The 25,902-nt window shown below is 43.1% G+C and overlaps 1 protein-coding gene across 1 annotated transcript in view; it reads right to left on the reverse strand.

Moving 5' to 3' along the window:
• LOC311246060 (piggyBac transposable element-derived protein 5-like) overlaps positions 1–18,002 on the reverse strand; it is a 34,420-nt gene extending 16,418 nt beyond the window's left edge. The window contains exon 1 of the mRNA XM_084336131.1: positions 17,974–18,002. The gene's annotated coding sequence lies outside the window, so the exon portion shown is untranslated. The remainder of the gene's footprint in view (positions 1–17,973) is intronic.
• Positions 18,003–25,902: the final 7,900 nt, after the last annotated feature.

Here is a 25,902-nt window from a genome sequence, read left to right on the forward strand (position 1 = left end):
CCCGGTTGCCAGGATTCAGCACTAGCCGCTGCGCCACTGTGCCAGACGGGATAAATTCATTGTTTATCCATTAATGGACGAGAGACCCGTGTTTAGAATATTTTACTTTTGAATGAAGTTTTATCTCTTTATTCTCAAATGCATTAATGTGACGTCAACGGCTCATTCAATTTCTCAAATCCGTCAAACAGCGCATCTCAGACATTTTAATCCCAGTTACAATATCACACAAAAACCACAATCCCCGCATAGACACTTCAATTTTATGCTTGAATGAAACACAATCCGGGCGCTCCGTTAAGCAAATCTACAGCGGAGAATATATGAAACTAATCAGAGCCAAACGGCCGATAGGTTTCATTCATTAAAAATATCCCCGCGGGATTCACATTTGCAATGCGCCGTTATTAAAATAACCACATGCAGCGTGTATCGCGACTCCGAGCGCCGTATATGACGTGCATTATTTTATTTAGGACAAAGTAAATCTATAGGCTCAATATGATTTATTATCAGCATTTAGTTCCATTATTATACATTTCAAAAGCCCCCTCTAGGAAAACGAAGCACAGAAACGTAATTCAGAATGGTATAATGCAGATCCTAGACTGTGAGAATCATTTCAGGAAGCGAGCTGTCATTTCTTTGCGGGGGCGTGGCCATGGTTCATCCGGCTAACTGAAGTTAACCCTGCTCCCGACCAGGCTCAAACTTTTTGATCTGTTGTCATGGTGATTTAGACAATCGAGCGTTGGGGAATGGGAAGGTCCGGCTTAAGTCAGGCTTGACTGGAAATTATCCGGCTAACTCAGTTATCCAGGTACGGGGAACGGGGCCCAGAGCAGTTTGTATGGATAATAATAAACAAAAACGCTGAAAGTCACGGCAGCCTCCTCTTACCGTTGGGCGATGATACTGGAGCAAACAGATCCCAGTTATTTGATGGGGATCGAGGCGATCCATTTCCGGTTTGTATAATACTAATACACGCCCAAATCATGTCGATTATTGAGTTATGGCAGCGATCCATATCCACGGTGTGTGGCTAGAGTCCTGCAACGATATACGAGTGGCCGGACGGATTTAGGAGACGCACCGATATCCAACCGGCATTTCCGGTTTGGCAACTCGCCGATCATCCACCAGGTGGCAGTATTGAAGCGTTGCAGAGTTGTGCCGAGTCCCACAGCATCAGACAAGGCTCCGTGAGTGAAATATAGATACCATGACGAAAATATGAAATATGATCAAAATAACGTTGTACACCGTGATCTGGCAGAATTTGCATAAACTTGAAACCCGTCGTACAACGTGATTGGCGGGGAAAGTGTTAAGGGCTTCATTTGGGAGAAATCATTGGTGATTGTGTTCACATCGATTCTAGACATCCTCTGAATTCAATAATTATAATAATAATAAATACGACAATAATTGTATCATTAACAATTACATTTAAAATGTATAGTCATGACTCAACGAGGCATTGTGATGTCCAAAAAGAAATAAAAGCACTACAAACACTTGCATACAACACTTGACATCAAACACATAACAATACAGTTATTATAAATGTTTTACATAATTTATTGCTCATCTCCCAGTGTTGTGCAAACAATGGAGTTCTTGCAATCTGCCTTTGACATTGTTCAGTCACATCTTACCCATCTTAAAGGATAACTCCAATTTTTTTTTAAATTAGCTTATTTAACATCTTCCCTGGAGTTAGACAAGAAGATGCATACCTTTTTTGTCTCTGTGCGTGCATTTTAGCTTTGGGAATAGACGCTCCGTTAGCATAGCTTAGCTTCATCACTGGAAGTGGGGGAGGACAGTAGCCTTACAGTGCCTTACAGTGTATTGCAAGGTCTGACATTGACCAAACTTGATATGCATGACCTTGGTGGGCTCTAGGTCAACTCCTGAAAAGGGGGTCAATGTCAGACTTTGCAATCAAAAGTTAGGGGGCTAATAACCCTTGCCATAATTTCAGTGCGCCCCTAACTTTTGATTGCAAGGTCTGACATTGACCCCCTTTTCAGGAGTTGACCTAGAGCCCACCAAGGTCATGCATATCAAGTTTGGTCAATGTCAGACCTTGCAATACACTGTAAGGCACTGTAAGGCTACTGTCCTCCCCCACTTCCAGTGATGAAGCTAAGCTATGCTAACGGAGCGTCTATTCCCAAAGCTAAAATGCACGCACAGAGACAAAAAAGGTATGCATCTTCTTGTCTAACTCCAGGGAAGATGTTAAATAAGCTAATTTAAAAAAAAAAGTGGAGTTATCCTTTAAGCTTGAGTTAAATGCTGGCAAATCAAAGTTTATGCTCTTCTCAAATGGGAAGAGACTCCCAGCTGATCTTCCCACACTTGTTACTGCTGAAGGGACTGACATCGAAAGGGTTGCTTCTAGGGCTGACCCCTATTAGTCGAATAGTCGACTAATCGATCGAAAGGTTCCGTAGTCGACTGCCAACCTCTTAGTCGAATGAAGAAGAAAAAAAAGATATTATACATTTTTTTATTATTATCATTCTTTCCAAAAGAAAAGAGGCCTAGAAGCATGGCTAACGCTAATGGCACGCATACCATAGGCTAACTGCCTAAGAAAACAGGCACAGAGGCACTGAAAGAGGATTTCACTAGGGATGCCCCGATCGATCGGCCACCGATCGTTATCGGCCGATACTCAGTATAAATATGCAATCTGTGAATTCCGATAATTAGTCATATTCGCCGATAGCGGAAACCGATCAAGCGAAGCTCTCACTCGCTGTCTGTCTCAGACACACACGACCTGCAAACTGCCGCTGCTCCTCCTCCCTAGCCCCGCCCGCCCCCGTGTAGAGTTTGTAAACAAAGAGGTGCGGCTCCTCTGCTCAAGTCTGTAGTGCACTGCATTCGACCTGCGCTAACGTTAGCTACCTAGCTATCGTTACTGTTTAAACAAAATTACCCAGTCAACTATTCACGTTTAGTAGGCATTGTCTAACGGTATTTAGCCGGCTAGCTACCGATAGCTCCTGATATCAACAAATGATCCAGAAAGTCTAGTAGTTCATGTTCATACCTCAGTTAGCTTGCGTTAGCTGACGTTCGTTTAGTATTCAAAACGAAATGTCCCATTGAACTAAAGTTCTGTCTTAACGTCATCTAGCCGGCTAGCAGTAGCTACAGATAGCTCTTGATATCAATGTCTTATAACATTGATTTAATGCGTATTCGAGCTGAGGGCTTGCTGAATGTGAAACGACCAAAGCACTTAACGTTACTAATGGGGTCCCGCTGCAGCGCCGGAGAATCCTTTTGAGCTGGGCTACTAGAGTACACACAGACAGTGGAGCTGTTTGCAGATAGTGAGCATTTTGACTTGTTGCGTGGTGGCGATGTCTCGCAGTCGCAGATAATACAAGTACAAGTCTAATTATATAATATATATATTTTATAAAAAAAAAGAAAAAAAAAACTTTTTATATAAAATAATTTTTAATTTCTTTTTACTCAAAAACAATCGGTATCGGATCGGTATCGGCCGATATGGATCACGACGATCGGTGATCGGTATCGGTGGCAAAAAACGTGATCGGGGCATCCCTAGATTTCACCCATCTAATGAATATAACAAAAGCAGGATAGCCGGACCAGCACTCTCAGGTTCAATAGTTTTAATGGCAGCCTGAATTGTAAACAGACATGTTTCGGAACTATGTCCTTCTTCAGTGATATGGCTAGCAATGGTAATACAGTCAAGATGGTAGTTATATACACCTGGCAGGTAATGACATGACAGGAAATGACATCACGACGCAGGTGTGCCTGTGCATTGTGACCAAAGGGATGACCTATCAAAGTAGAGTCCATTCATAAATCCACAAATTATACATATATAAATATATCAAATACAAAACTAAATTACCAGAAACTTGATATCTAACATATAACATGCCCTTAGTTTCTAGGGCTAATTGAGCCCCTTCACATATTTAATTAAATAGTTCCAAATTCTCAATTGAGCATCCTTGAGAAACATACCTCTTGTTTAGAAACAACAACATAATTAAACCAGAAATAATAATGTAGGTATAAGGTGCTTAAAGGAAACAGGTTAAAACGTTCTCCTCATTCATTCCTCTAGGTTCGATGCAATTGAACAGGTGGATATAATAACATTCACGTTGCAACAGCAACCCGTGTCTGTCTCCACCTCTCGCGGGCCTGAGTACTAACTCTAGTCCCATATATTTGAGATCGTTGACGGTATGTTTACACTTGGAGAAATGTCGAGCTACCGACGACTTGACATCTGAATTTCTCACTGCACATTTGTGTTCACTGATTCTTGATTTAAAGGCTCTAGTTGTTTTACCCACATAAGAAAAATTACACAGACATTTTAGCAAATACACCAGATTAGACGAATTGCACGTAATCCGTCCTTTAACGGGTATACTTTTACCCGTTTTAGGGTGTGTGAAAAATTTACCTTTGATCATGCCTTGGCATTGTACACAGGCTTGACAGGGGAAATTTCCATCTGGGATATTAGACATAAAATGAGAAGGTTTCTTTAAGGGCAAGTCAGTTTTGACTAGGAGGTTAGATAGATTCGCTTGTCTCTAATAAAAATAATTAGGCGAATGTTGAAACGCTGCCCCTATAAGAGGGTCGGACTGCAGAATATGCCAATATTTATTGACAATACTCTCGTGATAGGACTAAGTAGACACATAAGATACTTTGTCTGTGTTATCTTCTTTCTTTCTGGGGGTGAACAACGTGGCCCTGTCGATCCGTTTGGTTTTGTTCAGGGCTTTGAGTGTCAAATCGGCCTCTTTCGTGGAAACTAGGGATGCACGATAATTATCGGGCCGATATCAGCAATTATGACGTCATCCCGATAAACTCAATAACGTTATTGATAGCTCCGATAACATATAATACATTTTTTGGTTAAAAGAAATCCGGTGTGGGTGGATTTGGATGAAGGGCGCTTGTTTTTATTATAGCCTCCTCCCGTTTTGCCAGTACTGTGGTAAAACTGATAGCGTGTGGTTTAGGAACAGGGAGTTTCACAAATCCAGCGCTCCCTTTCTTGGCTGTGACGTAGTCACTAGGGATGCCCCGATCACGTTTTTTGCCACCGATACCGATCACCGATCGTCGTGAGCCATATCGGCCGATACCGATCCGATACCGATTGTTTTTGATTAAAAAGAAATTACAAATTATTTTATATAAAATATATATATTATATAATTAGACTTGTACTTGTATTATCTGCGAGACATCGCCACCACGTTTAAGTCAAAATGCTCGCTATCTGCAAACAGCTCCACTGTCTGTGTGTACTCTAGTAGCCTCCAGCTCCAAAAAGGATTCTCCGGCGCTGCAGCGGGACCTTATTGGTAACTTTACTGTGCTTTGGTCATTTCACATTCAGCAAGCCCTCAGCTCGAATACGCATTAAATCAATGTTATAAGACATTGATATCAAGAGCTGTAGCTACTGCTAGCCGGCTAGATGACGTTAAGACAGAACTTTAGTTCAATGGGACATTTCGTTTTGAACAGTAAACTAACGGAGGTATGAACATGGACTACTAGACTTTCTGGATCATTTGTTGATATCAGGAGCTATCGGTAGCTAGCCGGCTAAATACCGTTAGACAATGCCTACTAAACGTGAATAGTTGACTGGGTAATTTTGTTTAAACAGTAACGATAGCTAGGTAGCTAACGTTAGCGCAGGTCGAATGCACTACAGACTCGAGCAGAGGAGCCGCCTCTCAGTCCTCTTTGTTTACAAACTCTACACAGGGCGGACAGGGCTAGGGAGGAGGAGCAGCGGCAGTTTGCAGGTCGTGTGTGTCTGAGACAGACAGCGAGTGAGAGCTTCGCTTGATCGGTTTCCGCTATCGGCGAATATGACTCATTATCGGAATTCACAGATTGCATATTTATACTGAGTATCGGCCGATAACGATCGGTGGCCGATCGATCGGGGCATCCCTAGTAGTCACGTTACATTCGGAGACAGACAGTCGATCTGCCAATTACGTCCCACGGCTTGCACCCACCTCTTCTTCTTACCACCAATCAGAAGCTCTCGTTTGTTTATTTACCTCCGGATTGTCAGCCATTACTCTACTCGGAGCTAACGTTATCTCCCCGCCAGCCACATTGACAAGTACCAGCGCTTATACATTATTGGCAAATGTCTTGTTGCACTTGTGGCAACGAGCGTTGTCAGCATCGACTTTAGTAAAATAGACCCAGACTTTTGAACATTTCGTTTTGTCCGCCATTATGAGAGCAGAGCTGTCTGTACTGCGCTGCCATGTCTGTGTGTGTGTGTGTGTGTGTGAGTGTGTGTGTGGGAAGAGAGGAGAGCACAGCAGGCAGAGAGCACAGAGCTCCCCGCGTAGGCAGACACAGAGGCAGGAGAGATAGACAACTGCCAACAAGATTAGTTTGCGACGTTTAAATTCCTCAAAAAAAAACTCCATAATGTCTCGAGTACCGATAGCAGTACCGATGATGTCGGAGCGTATAAATACTAAAAAAAAAAAAAATTGATAAAAATATATATATATATATATAATATATATATATATATATACAGTTAAAAAAAATATTATAATACAATAAATATCAGTTATCGGTATCGGCTCGAGGAGCATAAAGTTATCGGTATCGGTGTCAAAAAATCAATATCGTGCATCCCTAGTGGAAACTGCCACGGAGAACCTCTGCTTGTGCATTAAATATGTCTTCCGTGTCACATATTCTCTTATAACGAAGGATTTGGCTATAGGGTAGACTATTCTTCAAGGCTGGGGTGTGGTAACTGGAATAATGCAAGAACGAGTTGCGGTCTGTCTCCTTTTTAAAGACCTCGGTGTGTAATGAGATGCCATTAGGGGCTTTCTTGATCAGAACATCGAGGAAAGGTAGATTATGCATATCAAACTTCAATGTAAATGTAATCGTTTCTCTACAGGTGTTCAGGTACTCAAGGAAGGCAAAAAGATCAGATGATGAACCAGACCAAATAAAAAACAAATCGTCAATATAGCGCAAATAGGATTTGACAAATTTCTCAAACGGGTTATTATTAAAAATATGATCTACTTCATATTTGGACATATACAGGTTGGCTAGGTTCACAGCGGCTGGGGAGCCCATGCTGAGGCCTCTGTTTTGCAAGTAGTATTTATCTTGGAATCTAAAATAATTCCTAGTTAGAACGGCTAAATTAACTAGCGCTTCTGTTGGGGGGGGGGGGTAATACTTCCCTCGAGTTTAAATAAAAACTCAGTGCGTCAAGCGCGTCAGCATGTGGAATGCTGGGGTAAAGACTGACTACATCTATGGTAACTAGTAAGTCTGAAGGACTAATGTTACAGGTCGAAAGCCTGTTCAAAAAAGTTGTAGTATCTTTTAAGTAACCACGTTGAAAAGAGGCCAAATCCTTAATATGCGCATCAATGAATTGAGAGATTTTTTCTGTGGCAGAGCCAATACCAGAAACAATAGGTCAACCAGGAGGGTTAATCAGATCAGAAGGCTCTAAATTAGCCAAGGTCAGAGCGGAGCTTTCCTCGTTAGAGGACGAAATTAAAACAATTTTAACTCCTGACCAACTGACCGAACTGCTCGAGTCAGTAAACCAGAAACTTGACAAATACAAACGCGACATCGAGCTGCACAAGAGAGCTAAGAGGAGAAGAGATGAGCAAGACTATGCAGCGCACATGGTGTACCCATGGCTCCAACATCCTCCCTCCAGGAACCGCAGGCTGAATTGGCAGCCCAGAGACAGGCAACGGCATACTGATTCTTCCTCCACAGCAGTGAGCTCGGACGAGGCGTCCACCCAGGTCAGATACCCCCTCCGAAGCCAGTCTAATTTTCGCGACGAGCAGGACGCTCCTCTTCCTCCCCGACCGGCGAGAGAACCCACAGGAACATGAGGAGGAGCAAGAGAAAGAAACCCGTGGTTCCGGAGATAAGCATTGCTTCCAATATTGTCAACATTTCTGATGCACTATTGAGTGACCCGCACCACAATATCCTTTCCAAAGGTTTATCGTTTGACCCGGCTCGTAAGGTGGACTCTTTTACTACCAAGGTAGAGCTATTTAAGTTTTTTTAGAAACATTAAGTTAAAAGCATTTTATGCCAGAGGGTTTGATAAGAGAACTCAATATGTTGCTAACGAAAATGTGCCTACAAATGATGATGTTGATGCTAGGCCTGTAACAGAGCCAGATACCTCCCTTTTTCCTAAAAGAAAAGTATTTAATCCCTGTAGCCTGTTTACACCCCATCTCAACCCTCCCTCAGTTGAAACTTTCTGCAGATACAAAATGATGTCCTTAATTTATGTGAGACCAGTCACAAAGCCCATCTTTACCCAAATTTACTTGAATCAGAGTCTGTCTGCAGCACTTAACCCATTCTCCGCCACCACTTTGATTCGTCCTAAACCGTCCTCTGCTAGCTCTATTTGTCTATTGAGATGTTCACCTACTTTGCAGGGCTATAACTTTTTAAATTGTATTGCTAAATTGACATTACTATGGCCCATTCAACATCGATTAGCTATCGTTCAGGGTGTAGGAACGTTTTACTTTTTCATTCACACATTCATACAAAAATACGGTCTAGAGTATAAATATGTTTTTATCGTTTTATGCAGTATTTCATAGAACGTGAGTTATAGCCATTTTATGCATATATTAGATGATCAAATGCCGTTTGATAGCGATTGACGCCAGATAAAAAATTTCAAATGGACGTGCTTCTAGAAGTTACTACTTATCATCTGCTGGTGACCGGGGGGGGGGGGGGGGGGGTCGTTTAGAATTCCGTGGCCCACGTTACATCATTTATGTAGTATGGGTGATATATATATATCAGAGCAGTTTGTATGGTTAATAATAATCAAAAACGCTGAAACTCACCGCAGCTTCCTCTTACCGTTGGGTGATGAGCGTGGAGCAAAAAGATCGCTATTATGGGATGTTGATCTAGGTGAACCATTTCCGGGTTGTATAATACTATAAGATAAGATAAGATATTCCTTTATTAATCCCCTTGGGGAAATTCCAGCGACACACACATACAGCTCATCGTCTCATTAATAATAACAACATCACAATCATTACATGTCCAAATAATGTTGTTTATTGACTTATGGCAACGGATCGATTATCCAGTGTGTCAAGATGGAATCCTGGGAGCGATCGCGAGTGGCGGACGGAATAGGGGGGGGACACCAAGCACTTCCGGCACCCACTTCCGGTTTGGCACCTCGCCGATCGGCCACCAGGTGGCGGTATTGAAGCGCTGGAGAGTTGAGTGGAGATTTACAGCACCAGTCATGGCTCCGTGGGTGAAATATGAATACCATGACAGAAATTTGAAATATTGATCTCGATGACGGTGTAATCAGTCATTGGCAGATTAAGCATGGCGAGGAATGACGTCTGAATCCGTCATTGGCGAAAGATGGGTTAAGGAACTCATGAAGAATGATGATTTAATTTTTAGAAAAGCCGATAAAGGTTCTGGTATCGTGCTCCAAAATAAGAGCTCGTATGTATCTGAGATCAATAGACAATTGAACGATATTGAGGTATACTATATACCCTTTTAAATTCAGACCCCGTGTTTAGATTTTCTACGGAAATCAAAACAATCCTCAAAAGCCTGAGATTGGCAGAGGTAATCACAGAAAATGAATTTAAGTTTATGTTTGTAGAGTACCCGGTTACTCCTATTATTTACACCTTACCTAAGATCCACAAGGATCTGATTAACCCTCCTGGTCGACCTATTGTTTCTGGTATTGGCTCTGCCACAGAAAAAATCTCTCAATTCATAGATGCGCATATTAAGGATTTGGCCTCTTCTCAACGTGGTTACTTAAAAGTAGGGATGCCCCGATGACGTTTTTTGCCACCGATACCGATCACCGATCGTCGTGAGCCATATCGGCCGATACCGATCCGATACGATCGTTTTTGATTAAACATTTTTTTTATTATTTTATATAATTTATTTTTTTATAAAATATATATATTATATAATTAGACTTGTACTTGTATTATCTGCGAGACATCGCCACCACGCAACAAGCTCCACTGTCTGTGTGTGCAGCTGGACCCTATACTCGAGTAGCCTGCAGCTACGGCTAGGATTCTCCGGAGCTGCAGCTGGACCCTATTGATCACATTCAACAACATGCCCTCAGCTCGAATACGCATCGAATGAGTGTTATAAAACATTGATATCAGGAGCCATCTGTGGCTACTGCTGGCCGGCTATATAACGTTGATACAGCGCCTCAGTGAACTATTTAGTTCAGTGGGACATTTCGTTTTGAACAGTGAGCTGGCGTCAGCTAACGTGAGCTAGCGGAGGTATCATACACGTCTCTACTAGACTTGCTGGAGCGTTTGTTGATGTCAGGAGCTATCAGTAGCTGGCCGGCTAGATACCGTTCGGTTAGACAATGCCTCATCATGTATTGGACTGGAAGTGAATGGTTGACTGGGTCATTTTGTAACGGTAGCTAACGTTAGCTCGGGAGGTCCCGTCCCACTAGACTAGACCCGTGTTTACATGCGTGCGGGAGGGGCTGGAGAGGGGAGCAGACGCAGCACCACTGTGTGGGAGTGTGTGCAGCTCCCGGTGTCTGAGACAGAACTCAGCGAGTGAGATCGGTTTTGACGATCGGCTAAAATAAAGCATTATCACCGATCGCATATTTATACTGATTATCGGCCGATAACGATCGGTGGCCGATCGATCGGGGCATCCCTACTTAAAAGATACTACTACTTTTTTGAACAGGCTTTCGACCTGTAACATTAGTCCTTCAGACTTACTAGTTACCATAGATGTAGTCAGTCTTTACCCCAGCATTCCACATGCTGACGCGCTTGACGCACTGAGTTTTTATTTAAACTCGAGGGAAGTATTACTCCCCCCAACAGAAGCGCTAGTTAATTTAGCCGACCTAGTTCTAACTAGGAATTATTTTAGATTCCAAGATAAATACTACTTGCAAAACAGAGGCCTCAGCATGGGCTCCCCAGCCGCTGTGAACCTAGCCAACCTGTATATGTCCAAATATGAAGTAGAAGTCTGTGTTCTTTCTTTTTAATAAAAAGAGGAAAGAACGTGAAGCACGACGGCTCCTTGTCGTTCTCCCAGGCGACTTGGAGGAACAATGTCTGGTGTCTTGTTAGACTATCCATTGATGTGTTTGGGTCTCGACGCGTACATAGTGCTGGCTCTGGGTGTTTCTGATAAGAATCACACATGGGGGTGGTATGCCTTGGTTGCTCGTTATTAAAATGGCGTTTTTATAGGGCAACTGGGATGGAGGTTCTCTCTTCCGAGCGACTGTTACTACGTCTCGATGAATTCTCGTTTATATCTGGGGGATGTTAACGGAATAGATCAAAACATAGGTAGAGGGGTCTCACGCCCTTGGGGTGGGCCACTGAGCGCGGTACGAATGGGACCGTCTGGGTGGCGCCCTCTTTTCATGTTTTAGATCGACACGCGTACCTACCCCCTCTCTTGGAGTGGGGATGTCGCCGTGATTAGGGCACGGGACTGAGTCTGGTCACGCTGGTCCATGTCAGTTTACATTTTTACATTTAGTCATTTAGCTGACGCTTTTATCCAAAGCGACTTACAAGTTCTGTGCGACAAGACAGCAAGAAGGGTATAACTCTATCAGCTGAGTAACAATGTTCATCAAAGTGTTGCGTGTTACAGTGTAGGTTAGTTTATTAGGACAAGTGCATGACAGTAAGGTTAGTCAGGGTTAGATTTTTTTTTTTTTATCATTTCAGATAATGGTTGAAGAAGTGAGTCTTTAGTCGACGGCGAAAGATTGGACGGGATTCGGCTGTCCTAACTGGGATGGGTAGTTCATTCCACCATTGTGGGGCAAGGACTGAGAATAGGCGGCTTCTCTTTGATGACCCTCCGGTAGCTTGGATAGGAGTAGATCTGAGGCGGCCAGAAGATGCAGAGCATGCAGTTAACGCGTTGTCCGCCGGGGACGCAGATCTTCTGTTCTGGTACCCTGAGGGACTTGTACATTTTTTTTCGGGGGGAAAAATGCCGGGTCGGCCCGGGTGTCACAGGGTTGGGCGTTATGGAGACCCTTTGTTGGGTACATGTTGTACCCTGCGTTGTCATAAAGGGGCTGGTTTTCCATTATTTTCGCTCCTCTCTTACGCATGGCGAAAAGGGGGCTGTTGGGGTGGTCTTATGGACCTCCTCTGGCATCCCTGTGTGCTTCCCGGGCGGCCGGGCCCTGTCCGAAGTTGTGTTTCGTCGACCCGTAGGCCTGGGATAACCCCTTTTTTTTTAAACTGAAACACTTGTACTGCGGTATAGCCAGTGTATACCCGCAGGTGTGTTTTGCCGTTTTTTCTTGGGGGGGTTATAGGAACAACCACCGCATGTGGTACCGAGAGGATGGTTGATTCCCTGGTGTGTTGGAGCGGAGTCAACTCCCGGGTTACCCGGTTGAGTGTGCCCCTGCACGTTCATGACGCCTGCCAATCGTGTCAGCCTTCTCTGCCTCTGCCCCTCTGGGTCAGGGTTTTTTGGTGGAGGCTGTGTCATGGTGCGCAACAATGCCAGCATACGCCCCTTCCGCCGGGGGTGCTGTTTTCAGTTGACCCCTTTGGCGCCCGTCTCGTCCGCAGTGCTCCAGGCTCGGGTCAAATGCCTGCTGCCTGGATTGAGGGATCGACCCCTTCTGGTGGTCGTCTCCCCGGTGCGCTGCCTGCTCCCGCTGTAGTGTAGCCTCTTGAGTGCTTCGAGTTACAGCCATGCTGACTGCCTGAGTGTGCCAGGGTCAGTGTGCCAGGCGGCATACTAGTGGGGGGAAGGGCCCGCTCTTGGAGGGGCCCTGTCCGAATACGCTGGCGATGTGGGGGGCGGTGTCACTAGTGACCGCCTGGTGAGGTCTTGATGCTGTGGCGTCATTGACCTCTCCGGGCCCCCTTTTTCCGGGGGATCCAGTCCCTTCAGTGGGTCTGGGTCTTCCTTCGCGCTCCGCTGCTACGGCCTTGCCACGGGGTTGAGTTTGCTCTTGACCCCGTGATTTTGGGGGCGGTAACGAGGTTTGTTCCTTCCGTTCGTTCCCTGGTGGGGTTGTGGGTTGTGCGTAGTCGTGGGGTCAAGCCACGGTCTGCTCACCCTGTGCGTTGAGTTGCTCGAGTTCTCTTCGCACGGTCGGATCCGTCTCCCTCCCGTCCTCCAATAGGGAGGGTATCCTCCATTAGGGAGGGTCGGGGGGGCTCGGTCCTCCCCGGTTCTGATGGTTGTGGGGGGCCTCAGTGGGGTACATTTGTCGAGCTTCAAGCTCCCGCTCAGCTCCCGTTGTGCAGATGACGCTGAGCGGAAGCTAGTATGATATAGAACGCTAAGTTCTATGAATACTAGTGACACTCTGCATCTGGACGCCACTGCTGCCTTTGATCTCGCCTTGTGGTGAAAGATTGGGAAGGAGGCGAGTGTGGGGCCACACACCTGCTTATGAAGGTAGCGGATAGGGGTGTGGCCAGACGAATGTTGGTATGTAAAGGTACATTGTGCACAAAGTGAGGTTAGTGCAGATGACGCTGAGCGTATTCTGAGTATTCATAGAACTACAACCTTATATTCATAACCTATCGTTACTTCTACTCTGCATTGAACATTATACATATAATAATAATAAATCAAATTTATATAGCGCCTTTCATAGAACCTGTACATACTGAACACTTGTGTCTACATACGTGACTTCTATTGTATACTTGCTATACTTATTTTATTTTATACTTATCTATTTTGTCTAGCACAGTCTCTGGAGCGTAACAGAAAGAAGCATTTTGTATAAAAGTATTCTGTACTTCTGTATGACAACTAATAAAGAAACTTGAAACTTGAACTTGATTATTAGTAGTTAACTCAATGGACGCCACGGTCTAGCCCATATTTGTTCCTACTGGGCCAACACTCTAAGACAGGGGTCACCAACCCGTCGATCGCGATCGACTGGTCGATCTTTGAGACTTTCCCTGTAGATCTTTCCCAGAATTTTTCTTTTTTCTTTTTTTAGATCTTTCCCTGAGAGTCCACATTACAGTTCTACTTTTGTTTTGATGTGAAAAGTGATGCTGCACTTAGCACTGACTGAGAAAGTACACATACAGTTCTACTTTTGTTTTGATGTGAAAAGTGATGCTGCACTTAGCACTGACTGAGAAAGTACACATTACAGTTCTACTTTATAAAATGCTAATTGTAAATATGTTTGTCAATGTTAATAATATGAGAAAGTCCACATTACAGTTCTACTTTTGTTTTGATGTGAAAAGTGATGCTGCATAAGATGACTGCACTTAGCACTGACTGAGAAAGTACATATTACAGTTCTACTTTGACGTTTTAATGTTGGACCAAAGCATTGCATGTAATTAGAATACAGGCAAATAAAAGTAATTTAGTTTAAAGTACAATCTTGGCTGTCTTTTTCTCTCAATGCTTCAATAGGTAGATCTTGCCTTCACCAAAAAAAAAGTGATCTTGGGCTTAAAAAGGTTGGTGACCACTGCTCTAAGAGATAGGGATGCGTGGCGGTGTTTGCAGGGCTATATCTATATTCTATATTATAGCTATGGATACAATACTATGGCTCATTTGACATCAACTATCCATCGTTCAATATGTGAAAAAGAATAAAATGTTTCATGTATACGTTCACGCGTTATACCGTGGTGAATATAAGTATAGTTTCAGAGTGATCCTGGCTAATTCCAGAAAACGGCGCTATGGAGCAATGCGCTGGCGTTGCTCGCCTGGACACGCTACTATTTCCGAATCAAAATAGTTTTTTTGATGCTTTGATCGTCACCAACGGCATACGTTGTGGAGTAGAAGAAAAAGAAGTAAAAGAAGAAACGACCAAAACCCGAGATATCTCAGGTTTTCGGGGGTCCTGGCACTCAACACATGGCGAGATAACTCCAAAGAGTTAATGATGGTTATTAATGATGATTATTAATCATCTCCTTTAATGAACCAAAGGAGAATTTTTTCATCTTTGACGGTGAATAACACCATGCAAAAATTTACCAGACATGAAAAATTGCCACTGAGCTCATTCAGCACCTTCTTGAGATCCTGTCTGTGTACAAAAAATCTAAGCAAATGAATAAAGGGCAGATGCTTAACACTATGGCGTCCGAGAACGAGTATATACGTGTTTAGAAAAAGAGCGTTGTGGACCAGAGCCACGAGTATATACGTGACGAGTTGTTATTGTTTTATTCCATATTTATAACGCTTCTTAGGTACCCGATCCACTACCAGCATCTTTTCACATATTTGATTTTCGAAACATGCAGTACTGGCCAGACCCGCTTAGGGGCGCCATCGCTCCACTGCAGTATCATTATGTGATTTAAAAAGAAAATGCAAGTACAGTTCTGTGGGCGGATCATAGATCCTCGATCCCAGCCGAACATCCTCCATCTTGGATCAGCTTGCCGAGCGTCTTTTTCAGCGTGGAATAATGGGATTTATGATTAGCCAATGTGCATATCGATCTACCAGAATCCGATGACTGGTGAGGAAATGCTGCCGGCGATCACATGGCCTGACGGTAGGATAATATTACCCTCAATAATAGTAATCGGCATTCCCCGCCGCCCCCATTTCATCCATAGATGCTCTGTAATAGTCCGGATGCTACGCAGTTTGTTTTATTTCATTCGTATATATACAGCAGAAATGGCGTTTGATATAACGGCGCCAACGTTTAGCCTATTTTGCAGCCTCCTGCAGAAAAGCCTAGACTAAAAGCGCGATATACCTTATATTCACAACGCTATAAAATGACAACCAACCGATCTTCTTAAAGCCATTATGAAGGCACGGTTTATGCACTCAAGTGACAATGAGAATGGATAGATAGCAATACTATAAATGATATATAAAGCTCTTAGAAAGTACATCTGTTTGTTTACAATCCGCTGTCCTCTGAGGCCTAAATCGCCGAGCCCCGCCGGTCGCCATAGTGTTAACAGGAGGTTTTGTACATACAGTACTGAATTCTGCCATCCGGAGAATATAGAATATTATTATGGCCAAGTTGCACATCTATGGATCAGGCCAAATCTCCCCTTTCCGATGGCAGAAAGGGGATTTAGTATCAACAGGCGCCCCTGACAGTGCAGCAAAAAACGTGAATGAAATCTACTGTAATCATTTTTTATAATGTACATTTCTTTGTCATTTTTCATCAGATTGCAATGCCGTTTTTTTCTAGATGTTCACAGAGGTAGATAAACGAACTGCGTTCTGTTTTATGGCAATAACGTTCAGGTTTGTGGGATATGATCCCGAAAAAAAGAGAAAGAAAAAAGTCAAACTATAAGTCAGATGATTGACAGGGGCTGGCGTGAGCTGGGAAGTGTCGTTTTTTTTGTTTTTTTGAAAGCCCATCGAAAGTCTCTTCTCTCAAAAGACTACACTCAAGTTAGTTTGCTCCAAATCCTCGCGTCTATAATCGCCTTTTTCCGACTCGATGCCCTAAGATTTCTATAAACTCATATTTCACTAATATCACGTTGACTGCTGTTTTGACAGGGTTAGGATCTTTACTCTTGGCTACATTTGGAGAAAAAAAAAAAAACGTTAGTTCACCACTAGCCTGCATTCATTTTAAAGAACACACAGCGTAGCTGCTAGTTAACCAGCTCACCAGTAGCCTGCATAACTTTGAAATCACACAGCGTAGTTGCTAGTTAATGTTAGCTACCTAGCTACCTGTTTGACTACCTAGGATGGCTTAGAGTAGACGACAGAGTACAGCAACTTGCAATGGGCCTGGTCTACAAGATACAGACGTGAAACATTGCCACGGAGCTCATTCAGCACCTTCTTGAGATCAAGTGTACAAATCTAAATCTAAGCAAATTAATAAAGGGCAGATGATTTACAGGGGGGTTTGTAGACTAGATACAGTACTGAATTTTGCCATCCGCACACATGCCATTTTAAATATGAATATTGAATATCAGGCCTATAAATGACCATATTATGGCCATGTTATATATCTATGGATCGGGCCAAATCTCATCTTTCCAATGACGATAGTTAAATCTGGATTTAGTACCACCAGGCACAGGGCAGCAAAGGCTACGCCATTTTTCACCAGATTGCAAACGTTTTTTTCCCCTAGACGTTCACAGAAAGGTAAAGAAACAAACTAATTTATATTGTATGGCAATAACGTTCAGGTTTGTTCGACCCGTGAAATATAATCACGAAAATAACGTAACAATAATTTCCACGTCAAGCAGCTCCAGCTTCCAAAGCAGCTGGCGTGAGCTGGGTAGCTTAGTGTAGTTTTAAGATGGCGTCATTTCCTCGCGTCTAATTCATCAGGTTTCCGCAAGGATATATACACTCCTACTTCGCTAATAACATTTAAACCCATTGGTAAACAAACGTAGTGCTGAAAATATACACTTTGAGTGCTTTTGATCAGTGTGATCGAAACCGATTCGCGCTACGGTAGCCCAAGGCAGCATACATCGGCAGAACACATGACCAAGCTAGTGTTTATTGTACTAAAGTTAGCCAATAAAGTCATTTTCAATTTTCTTCAGTTTGAATTATCATTTCGATTTCTGGCCTGTGGTGTTTTCTCCTAACCACATCCTAAGAGCATTAGCATAACATAGGCTACCGTTAGCTTAGCATACCAGCTACACCTGAGCAAGGCTGAACCTGGCATGCGAAAGTGGCTAGAAACGACCAACAGATCAGATGTGCAATCATTAGTAACTGAACATTTTACCTTGTATTTTTGTTTACCACCGGAACAACGAGACTCGAGAAAGGCCACGTGGTGTAGTCGACTCGCCGTCTATTCTAACTCACCGTTTGTTTTTCTGCAGTAAGAGAGTTGGACTTCCTGGTCACTTGTTCGGTCACATTCACAATGGGCTCAAAAAGTAAAGCGGGAGTGGGTTCTAGCTAGATTAGATACGGATTTCCGGTCCGATTTTTCGGTTTCAAAATAAAAGCACGATTATGCGCAAGTCGACAGCACACAACATGTATTGAAAAGGGTCAGCAGTAAATGCCACATACAAGTCCCATACACCATCGGAAAGCTGGGACCCTAGAACCATTTGAGATGCAGCTCAATTAGGGTGATCAAATTCATATGATGCAAATGCAGGACAGCAGACTGATTTTGTGGGACAGTAAAGTAATAACGAATAGTTATGTATGAATAAGGTGTACATAATGTACAAAGCATTTGATCTAAATATAAGCATTTAGATTAATTGATTAATTAAAGTAAATAATTAATTAGGTCATCTCCCATAACTAATTTATTAAAAGCACAGTATAGCCTACCCATAAGACACATGCTAAATGCTAAATATATGTTCTGATGAAGTATACAGTATTCACATAAGGTGCGGTATGCATAAGGTAAGTATATTGTCCTTTTAGGTGGGGGTCAGCTACTAGGTTCCTAGTAGTTGGATGTCTGGCAGCAGTCCCTGCCCACTGTTGTGGAGCCTGATGGCTCAGGTCCTTCAACATGTGCAATAGACTGCTGCAGTCATTCTACCAGTCTGTAGTGGTCAGCGTCCTCTTCTATGCAGTGGCATGCTGGGGGGGCTACATCAACTCGAGGGACACCAACAAACTGAACAAGCTGGTGAGGAAGGCTAGCTCCGTAGTGGGAGTCGAGCTGGTCAGACTAGAGGTGATGCCAGAGAGGGGGATGAGAGAAGGAAGCTGGCTGCTATCCTCGAGAATCCATCCCACCCCCTCTACGATGAGCTAGTCAAGATGAGAAGCACGTTCAGTCACAGACTCATACCTCTCTTTATGCATGATTTCAATGTAGACATTGACCCTGAGGTCAATCTCTTTAATAATATTGATATAGTGTGTGACTACATTTACATTTTACATTTACATTTAGTCATTTAGCTGACGCTTTTATCCAAAGCGACTTACAAGTTCTGTGCGACAAGACAGCAAGAAGGGTATAACTCTATCAGCTGAGTAACAATGCTCATCAAAGTGTTGCGTGTTACAGTGTAGGTTAGTTTATTAGGACAAGTGCATGACAGTAAGGTTAGTCGGGGTTCGATTTTTTTTTTTTTTTTTTTTTTAATCATTTCAGATAATGGTTGAAGAAGTGAGTCTTTAGTCGACGGCGAAAGATTGGACGGGATTCGGCTGTCCTAACTGGGATGGGTAGTTCATTCCACCATTGTGGGGCAAGGACTGAGAATAGGCGGCTTCTCTTTGATGACCCTCCGGGAGCTTGGATAGGAGTAGATCTGAGGCGGCCAGAAGATGCAGAGCGTAGGGGTCTTGAGGGTGTGTAGTTAGAGACCATTGACCGGAGGTAGGCGGGAGCGGTTCCCTTTGCCGCACGGTATGCTAGGTCGAGGGCCTTGAAGCGGATACGTGCAGCAATGGGGAGCCAGTGCAGGTCCCTAAGAAGTGGGGTGACATGGGCCGACTTCGGTAGGTTTGAGATCAGGCGGGCCGCTGCGTTTTGAATGAGTTGAAGAGGCTTGGTGGCAGTGGCCGGGAGGCCAGCTAGCAGTGCGTTGCAGTAGTCGAGGCGGGAGATGACTGTTGATTGGACGAGGAGTTGGGTGGCTTCTTTTGTCAGGAAGGGGCGTATCCTTCTGACGTTGCTCAGGAGGAATCTGCAGGTTCTGGTTGTTGCTGCGATGTGAGCAGAGAAGTTCAACTGGTCGTCGAGGACAACACCAAGGTTCTTGGCGGTCGGCGACGCGGTCACAGCTGCATTCTCGACTGTGATGGAGAGGTCGGTCAGGGGGGAGGATTTGGCCGGCAGGTGGAGCAATTCTGTTTAGCTTAGGTTCAGTTTGAGGTGGTTGGTCGTCATCCAGGCGGAGATGTCGGACAGACAGGCCGAGATCCGCTCAGAGACGTGGATATCTGAGGGAGGGAAGGAGAGGAAGAGTTGAGTATCATCGGCATAACAATGATATGAGAAGCCATGAGACGTGATAATGTTACCCAGTGATTTAGTGTAGAGGGAGAAGAGAAGGGGTCCTAGGACCGAGCCCTGGGGGACACCCGTCCGGAGGGGGCGGGTGGCCGACAGAGTCCCTCTCCATGACACTTGGTAGGAGCGGTCATTGAGGTATGATGTCAGCCATGTCAGCGCAGATCCAGCCACTCCCATTCCTGCGAGGGCCGCGAGGAGGATCTGATGGTTGACTGTGTCGAAGGCTGCAGATAGATCTAGGAGAATCAGGACAGAGGAGAGGCCTTTCACTTTTGCTAAGTGAAGTGCCTCTGTGACCGCAATGAGGGCCGTTTCTGTGGAGTGGCCAGTCCCGAAGCCAGATTGATTGGGGTCTAGGAGGTCATTCTGTAAGAGATAAGCAGTAAGTTGGTTGGATACAGCACGTTCAAGTGTTTTAGAAAGGAAGGAGAGAAGAGAGACAGGACGATAGTTGGCTATGACGGTGGGGTTCAGGGTTGGTTTTTTTATGAGGGGCGTGACTCTGGCTTGTTTTAGGGAGGTGGGGACCACCCCCGAGAAGAGCAAGTAAATGGTGAAGTAGATCATGCAAGGTACATACACTTTAACAGCAGGAGTATGTACAAAATTTTTTCACACATCAAAGACTATCTGAGCCAATTTTCGACACAGTTTAGTTTAGTAGCAATTTCTGAGACCTGGATTGCCCAAGAGAAAGAAGAGTTTTTTTTAGTTGGATGGTATGATTTTAGATGTATAAACAGAATCCACAAAGGGGGAGGAGGGACTGCTTTATTCATTGATAAAAAGGTTATTGACCACATGAGTGCTGCTATTGAAGACCTCTGTGAGTACATTACAGTGGAGATTGAAAGGGAAAAGCAGAAAAACATCTTGGTTAGCTGTGTGTATAGAGCGCCTAGTTCAAGCATTGATAATTTCAGAGAAAAGATGGAAGAGCTACTTACTAACATAGAGCAAAAGGTTACATTCATTTGTGGCGACTTTAATATCAATCTTTTAAACCCAGACAAAAAAACAAATATAGATAATTTTACATCAACCATGCATAGCCTAGGCCTCTTCCCGATAATTAATAAGCCTAGCAGAATAACCTCTCATTCTGCTACTTTGATCGATAACATTTTCACTAATGTTATAAATAATAGAATTGTGTGCGGACTGCTGACAAATGAGATAACAGATCACTTACCAGTTTTTGTAATAATAGAAGATAATAATCAGCCAAAGAGGGAATCTCAGAAAATGTGTAATAAAAGGCACCTTTCAGAGGACTCAATAGGGGCACTCAAAAGGGAACTGGCTCTCCAGCAATGGGTTGAGGTGTTTGAAGCATATGGACTCAGCATATGGCTGCTTTCTGAATACATTCATGACTTTATATGATCGTTTCTGTCCTATTGTGCAGCAAAGTAGCCGACAAACTATAGGAAGCCAGATAAACCATGGATAACAAAAGGAATTTCAAATGCCTGTAAAAAGAAGAATACTCTTTATAGAGATTTCATCAAGCATAGAACTAAAGTTACTAAACAGAAAGAAATAAAATATATAAAAATAAATTAATAGATACTATAAGAAAACGTAAGAAGGATTATTATAATAACTGACTAGAAATTAATAAAAATGATATTAAAGGAACATGGAAAATTATAAACACAATAATTGGAAAATCAAATAACAAACCAGGCTATATTGATAATTTTTCTGTAAATGGAACGGAAATAACCAACATGCATGAGGTAGTGGAGGAGTTTAATAATTTTTTTGTAAATGTTGGCCCAGATCTTGCAAGGAAGATCAAGCCTCCACAAGGGGGAGCTATTGCAGAACAATACATTGATAGAAATCCATCCACAATCTTTTTGTATGACGTATCTAATATGGAAATAATTGATATTGTAAACAATCTCAAGAATAAAACATCTACAGATGTGAATGGGATAGACATGTCTCTTATTAAAAAACGAATCAAAAAAATTGTAGATCCAATTACTTTCATTATGTAATCTATCTTTTAGGATGGGGACCTTTCCAACTGAAATGAAATCAGCCAAAGTAATTCCAATACATAAAGCAGGAGAAAAAAATGTTTTTACAAATTATAGGCCTGTTTCTTTACTTCCTCAATTTTCTAAAATTCTGGAAAAACTTTTTGTTGCACGTCTGGACAGTTTTATTGATAAGAATGAGATATTGATTGATAGCCAGTATGGATTCAGAACTAACAGATCCACATCAATGGCTCTCATGCATGTAGCAGAAGAGTTAACAAATTCAATCGATAATAAACAGTATGCAGTTGGAGTTTTTATTGATCTGAAAAAAGCTTTCGATACCATTGACCATGATATTTTACTCAGAAAACTTGAAAAGTATGGAATTAGAGGGATAGGGCTCAGTTGGATAAAAAGTTACATAGAAAATAGGAAACAATGTGTGCAGATGGGGGAGACCAGATCATCCTGCAAAGTGATAACATGTGGGGTACCGCAAGGATCCATTTTAGGACCGAAATTATTTATATTGTATATTAATGATATCATTGATGTTTCTGATAAACTTAAATTTGTCATTCTTGCAGATGATACCAACATTTTTGTTCAGGTGCAGACCTACAACAGTTGCTAACAAATATTACAGGTGAATGGGGAAGCTGAAATGTTGGCTTGATACTAACAAACTCTCCTAAGTAAGTCTACATTTATTTGGTTTGGTAATAAAAAAAATACATCCGGATACTCAAGTAGAGATATGCATAGATAATGTTCATCTTGAAAGAGTAAATGAATATACTTTTTTGGGGGTTGTGATAGACCAAAACCTCAGCTGGAAAACTCATATTAACTATCTTAAGAAAAACCAGACACATATTGAATTTGAGATCATTATACACAATTTATTGTACTCTTTTATTACCATATCTAACTTACTGTATAGAAACTTGGGGAAACACATACAAAACGAATCTGAATCCTATTATCATCTTACAGAAAAAGGCAATAAGGGTTGTATGAATGAATGAATGAATGAATGAATGAATGAATGAATGAATGAATGAATGAATGAATGAATGAATGAATGAATGAAAACTTTATTTAACAGATTGCAGAATGGGTACAATACAGTACGGCCACTGGCGGACTCAGGGGGGGGGTGCCCCCACGGTCGAAAAACGCGCGCTTAAGTGCCATTGTGAGTTAAATAAATTAGAGGATGTGTCCTATTGGTGCCCCCACGGTTGAAAAAAACGCGTGCTTAAGTGCCCTTTTGAGTGAAATAAATTAGAGGATGTGCCCTATTGGTGCCCCCACAGTTGAAAAACGCGAGCTAAAGTGCCCTTTTGAGTGGCGAAAAATAGAAGGTGTGCCCTATTGGTGCTCTTCCAATGGTCTAAACTTGACCATGTGCCCCACGGTTAAATAATATCACGCAAAAGTGCCCTTTTGAGTGAAAGAAATTAGAGGACGTACCCTATTGGTGCCCCTCTAATGGTTAAACGTGACCATGTGCCCCCACAGTTAAAAACATCGCGCTAAAATGCCCTTTTCGAGTGTTGAAAATGAGAGGACATGCCCATTGGTGCACTTCCAATGGTCTAAACTTGACCATGTGCCCCACGGCATGGTAAGATGGAGCAACTTCAAACAGAGACCACTGGAAGAGGCTTTCAGGAGGGCAGACGTAGAAGGCCAAGCCAAAAGAGAACAGGAACAGGGAGCTAATGACAAGACTGGTAGACATCACATTGTATCTTGCACGGCAAGATGGGGCGTTCAGGGGTCATGATGAAAGTGGTACAGTACATCTTTGAACAAAGGGAATTTCCTTGAACTTGTACAGCTACTTGCAAAATATGACTCCACCATCAAAATGCACCTTGATCAAATCAATCACATCCAGTCTCAACAGAAAAAACCACAGACATCACTGTTGTCCTACAAGACACAGAATGACACAATCAGTGCCCTTGCCACCTATGTCAGAAGAGTAATTCTCAAAGAAATTGAAGATTCCAAAATATTCTCCATTCTCTTGGATGAGACAACTGATGTTTCTCATGTCGAACAAGTGTCCTTTGTTGTTCGCTTTGTCCATCAGATGGAAATCAAGGAGATATTTTTACAAGTTTGTGATGTGAGTGGAACAACAGCAAAAGAATTGGAGAATGTTGTGATGACAGTCCTTGAGGAGAATGGATTAAAAGTGGAAGACATCAGGGGCCAAGGCTACGATGGAGCCGCAAATATGAGCGGAAGCTACAACGATCTGCAGTCGCGAATTCAGAGCCACAATGAGAAAGCTTTATACGTGCACTGCCATGCCCATTGTCTCAACCTGGTCTTGGTGGAGACAGCCAAATCAAGCCAGCATTTTGTTCGGTTTTTCAATTTAGTTGAAAATCTGTACACTTTCATATCCAGATCTCCAAAAGCCATGCTGCGTTTGTGAAAATGCAACAGACCATGTACCCTGGCCAAAGACTCTGTGAACTGAAAAGGCTGTCTGACACACGGTGGGTGTGTAGAGAAGATGCTCTGAGATCCCTGAAGAAGTCCTTTCTGCTGTGGTGAAGCTGCTTCAGAACATGGCTGATAGTGATCCACCAGACTCTGCAGCAGGTGATGCCCGGATGCTCTTGCGTAGCATAGATTTTGAATTTATGCTATGCATGGAGATTGCCACACCTGTCTTCAATGAGACTGCCATTGCATCTGCTTCACTTCAGAGAAAATACCTTGACTTGTCAGCATCATATACCATTGTGGAGGGAGTCATACAAAGAGTGAAAGCAATGAGGAAGAATGAGGAGTTCAAGGTCCTTTTCTCAAAAGCAAAAGGGCAAGCAGAGGCAGCAGGCATTGAGGTGCCAGAAGAAATACCTGGACAAACAAGACGCAGGAAGGTACCTCAAAGGTACAGGTATAGCTCTCAATCTGCTACAGAGGACTACCAAGTCCAAGACTTGGAGGAGCACTACAGAGGAAAGGTGTTCGTTACCTTTCTTGACATACTCTCCCATGAGCTACACAGAAGATTCAAAGGGAAGGATGACATGCCTACTGGGTCAATCCTATCAGGTCTTCACTGCCTTACCATCTCAAGTCACTGGAAGGGCATGACAAACGACACAGCTGCTGTATCTGTCAGAGATGTGTGCCAGTTTTATGATGTAGAGGAAGAGAATGTTGTCACCAAACTCAAGGTATTCCACTCTTCATATGCTCTCCCCTCCAACAATGTCAAAGCTGCGCTTAAGTGCCTTAAAGACAATGATGTGGAATCTGTTTTCCCAAATATAACCATGCTCCTCAAAACATATGCTACAATACCAGTGACAACTGCTTCAGTAGAGCGATCATTCTCTAAACTGAAGCTGATCAAAACCCAGCTCAGAAACCGATGTGGGGAAAAAAAGGCTCTCTGATCTTATGCTGCTTTCAATTGAGAGGGATATCCCAATTGATCATAATGAGGTCATTGACATAACAGAGGACCAAAAGACGAATTCTGCTATGACTCCCCCACCCCGATCTCCCTTCCATTGCAGCAATGGAGAGCCAGCACATACATCTGTCCATGAAAATAACCAACATATTTTCATTAGAGGTGATAGAGGAGAGGACAGAGGATGGCAGGAGGGAGGAGTCAGGTGGTACAATATAGTAAGTTTAATGGAGAGAATGGGGAAGATAGGGAGGGGGAGGGAGAGAAAAAGAGGGAGAGAAGGAGAGGACAGGGGGAGAGAACAGGATGAGAGAAGGAGAGTAAAGGACAGGAGGAGAGAAGGA

This window comes from Notolepis coatsorum, assembly GCF_963971535.1.
Source record: "Notolepis coatsorum genome assembly, chromosome: 1".
NCBI lineage: Eukaryota > Metazoa > Chordata > Actinopteri > Aulopiformes > Paralepididae > Notolepis > Notolepis coatsorum.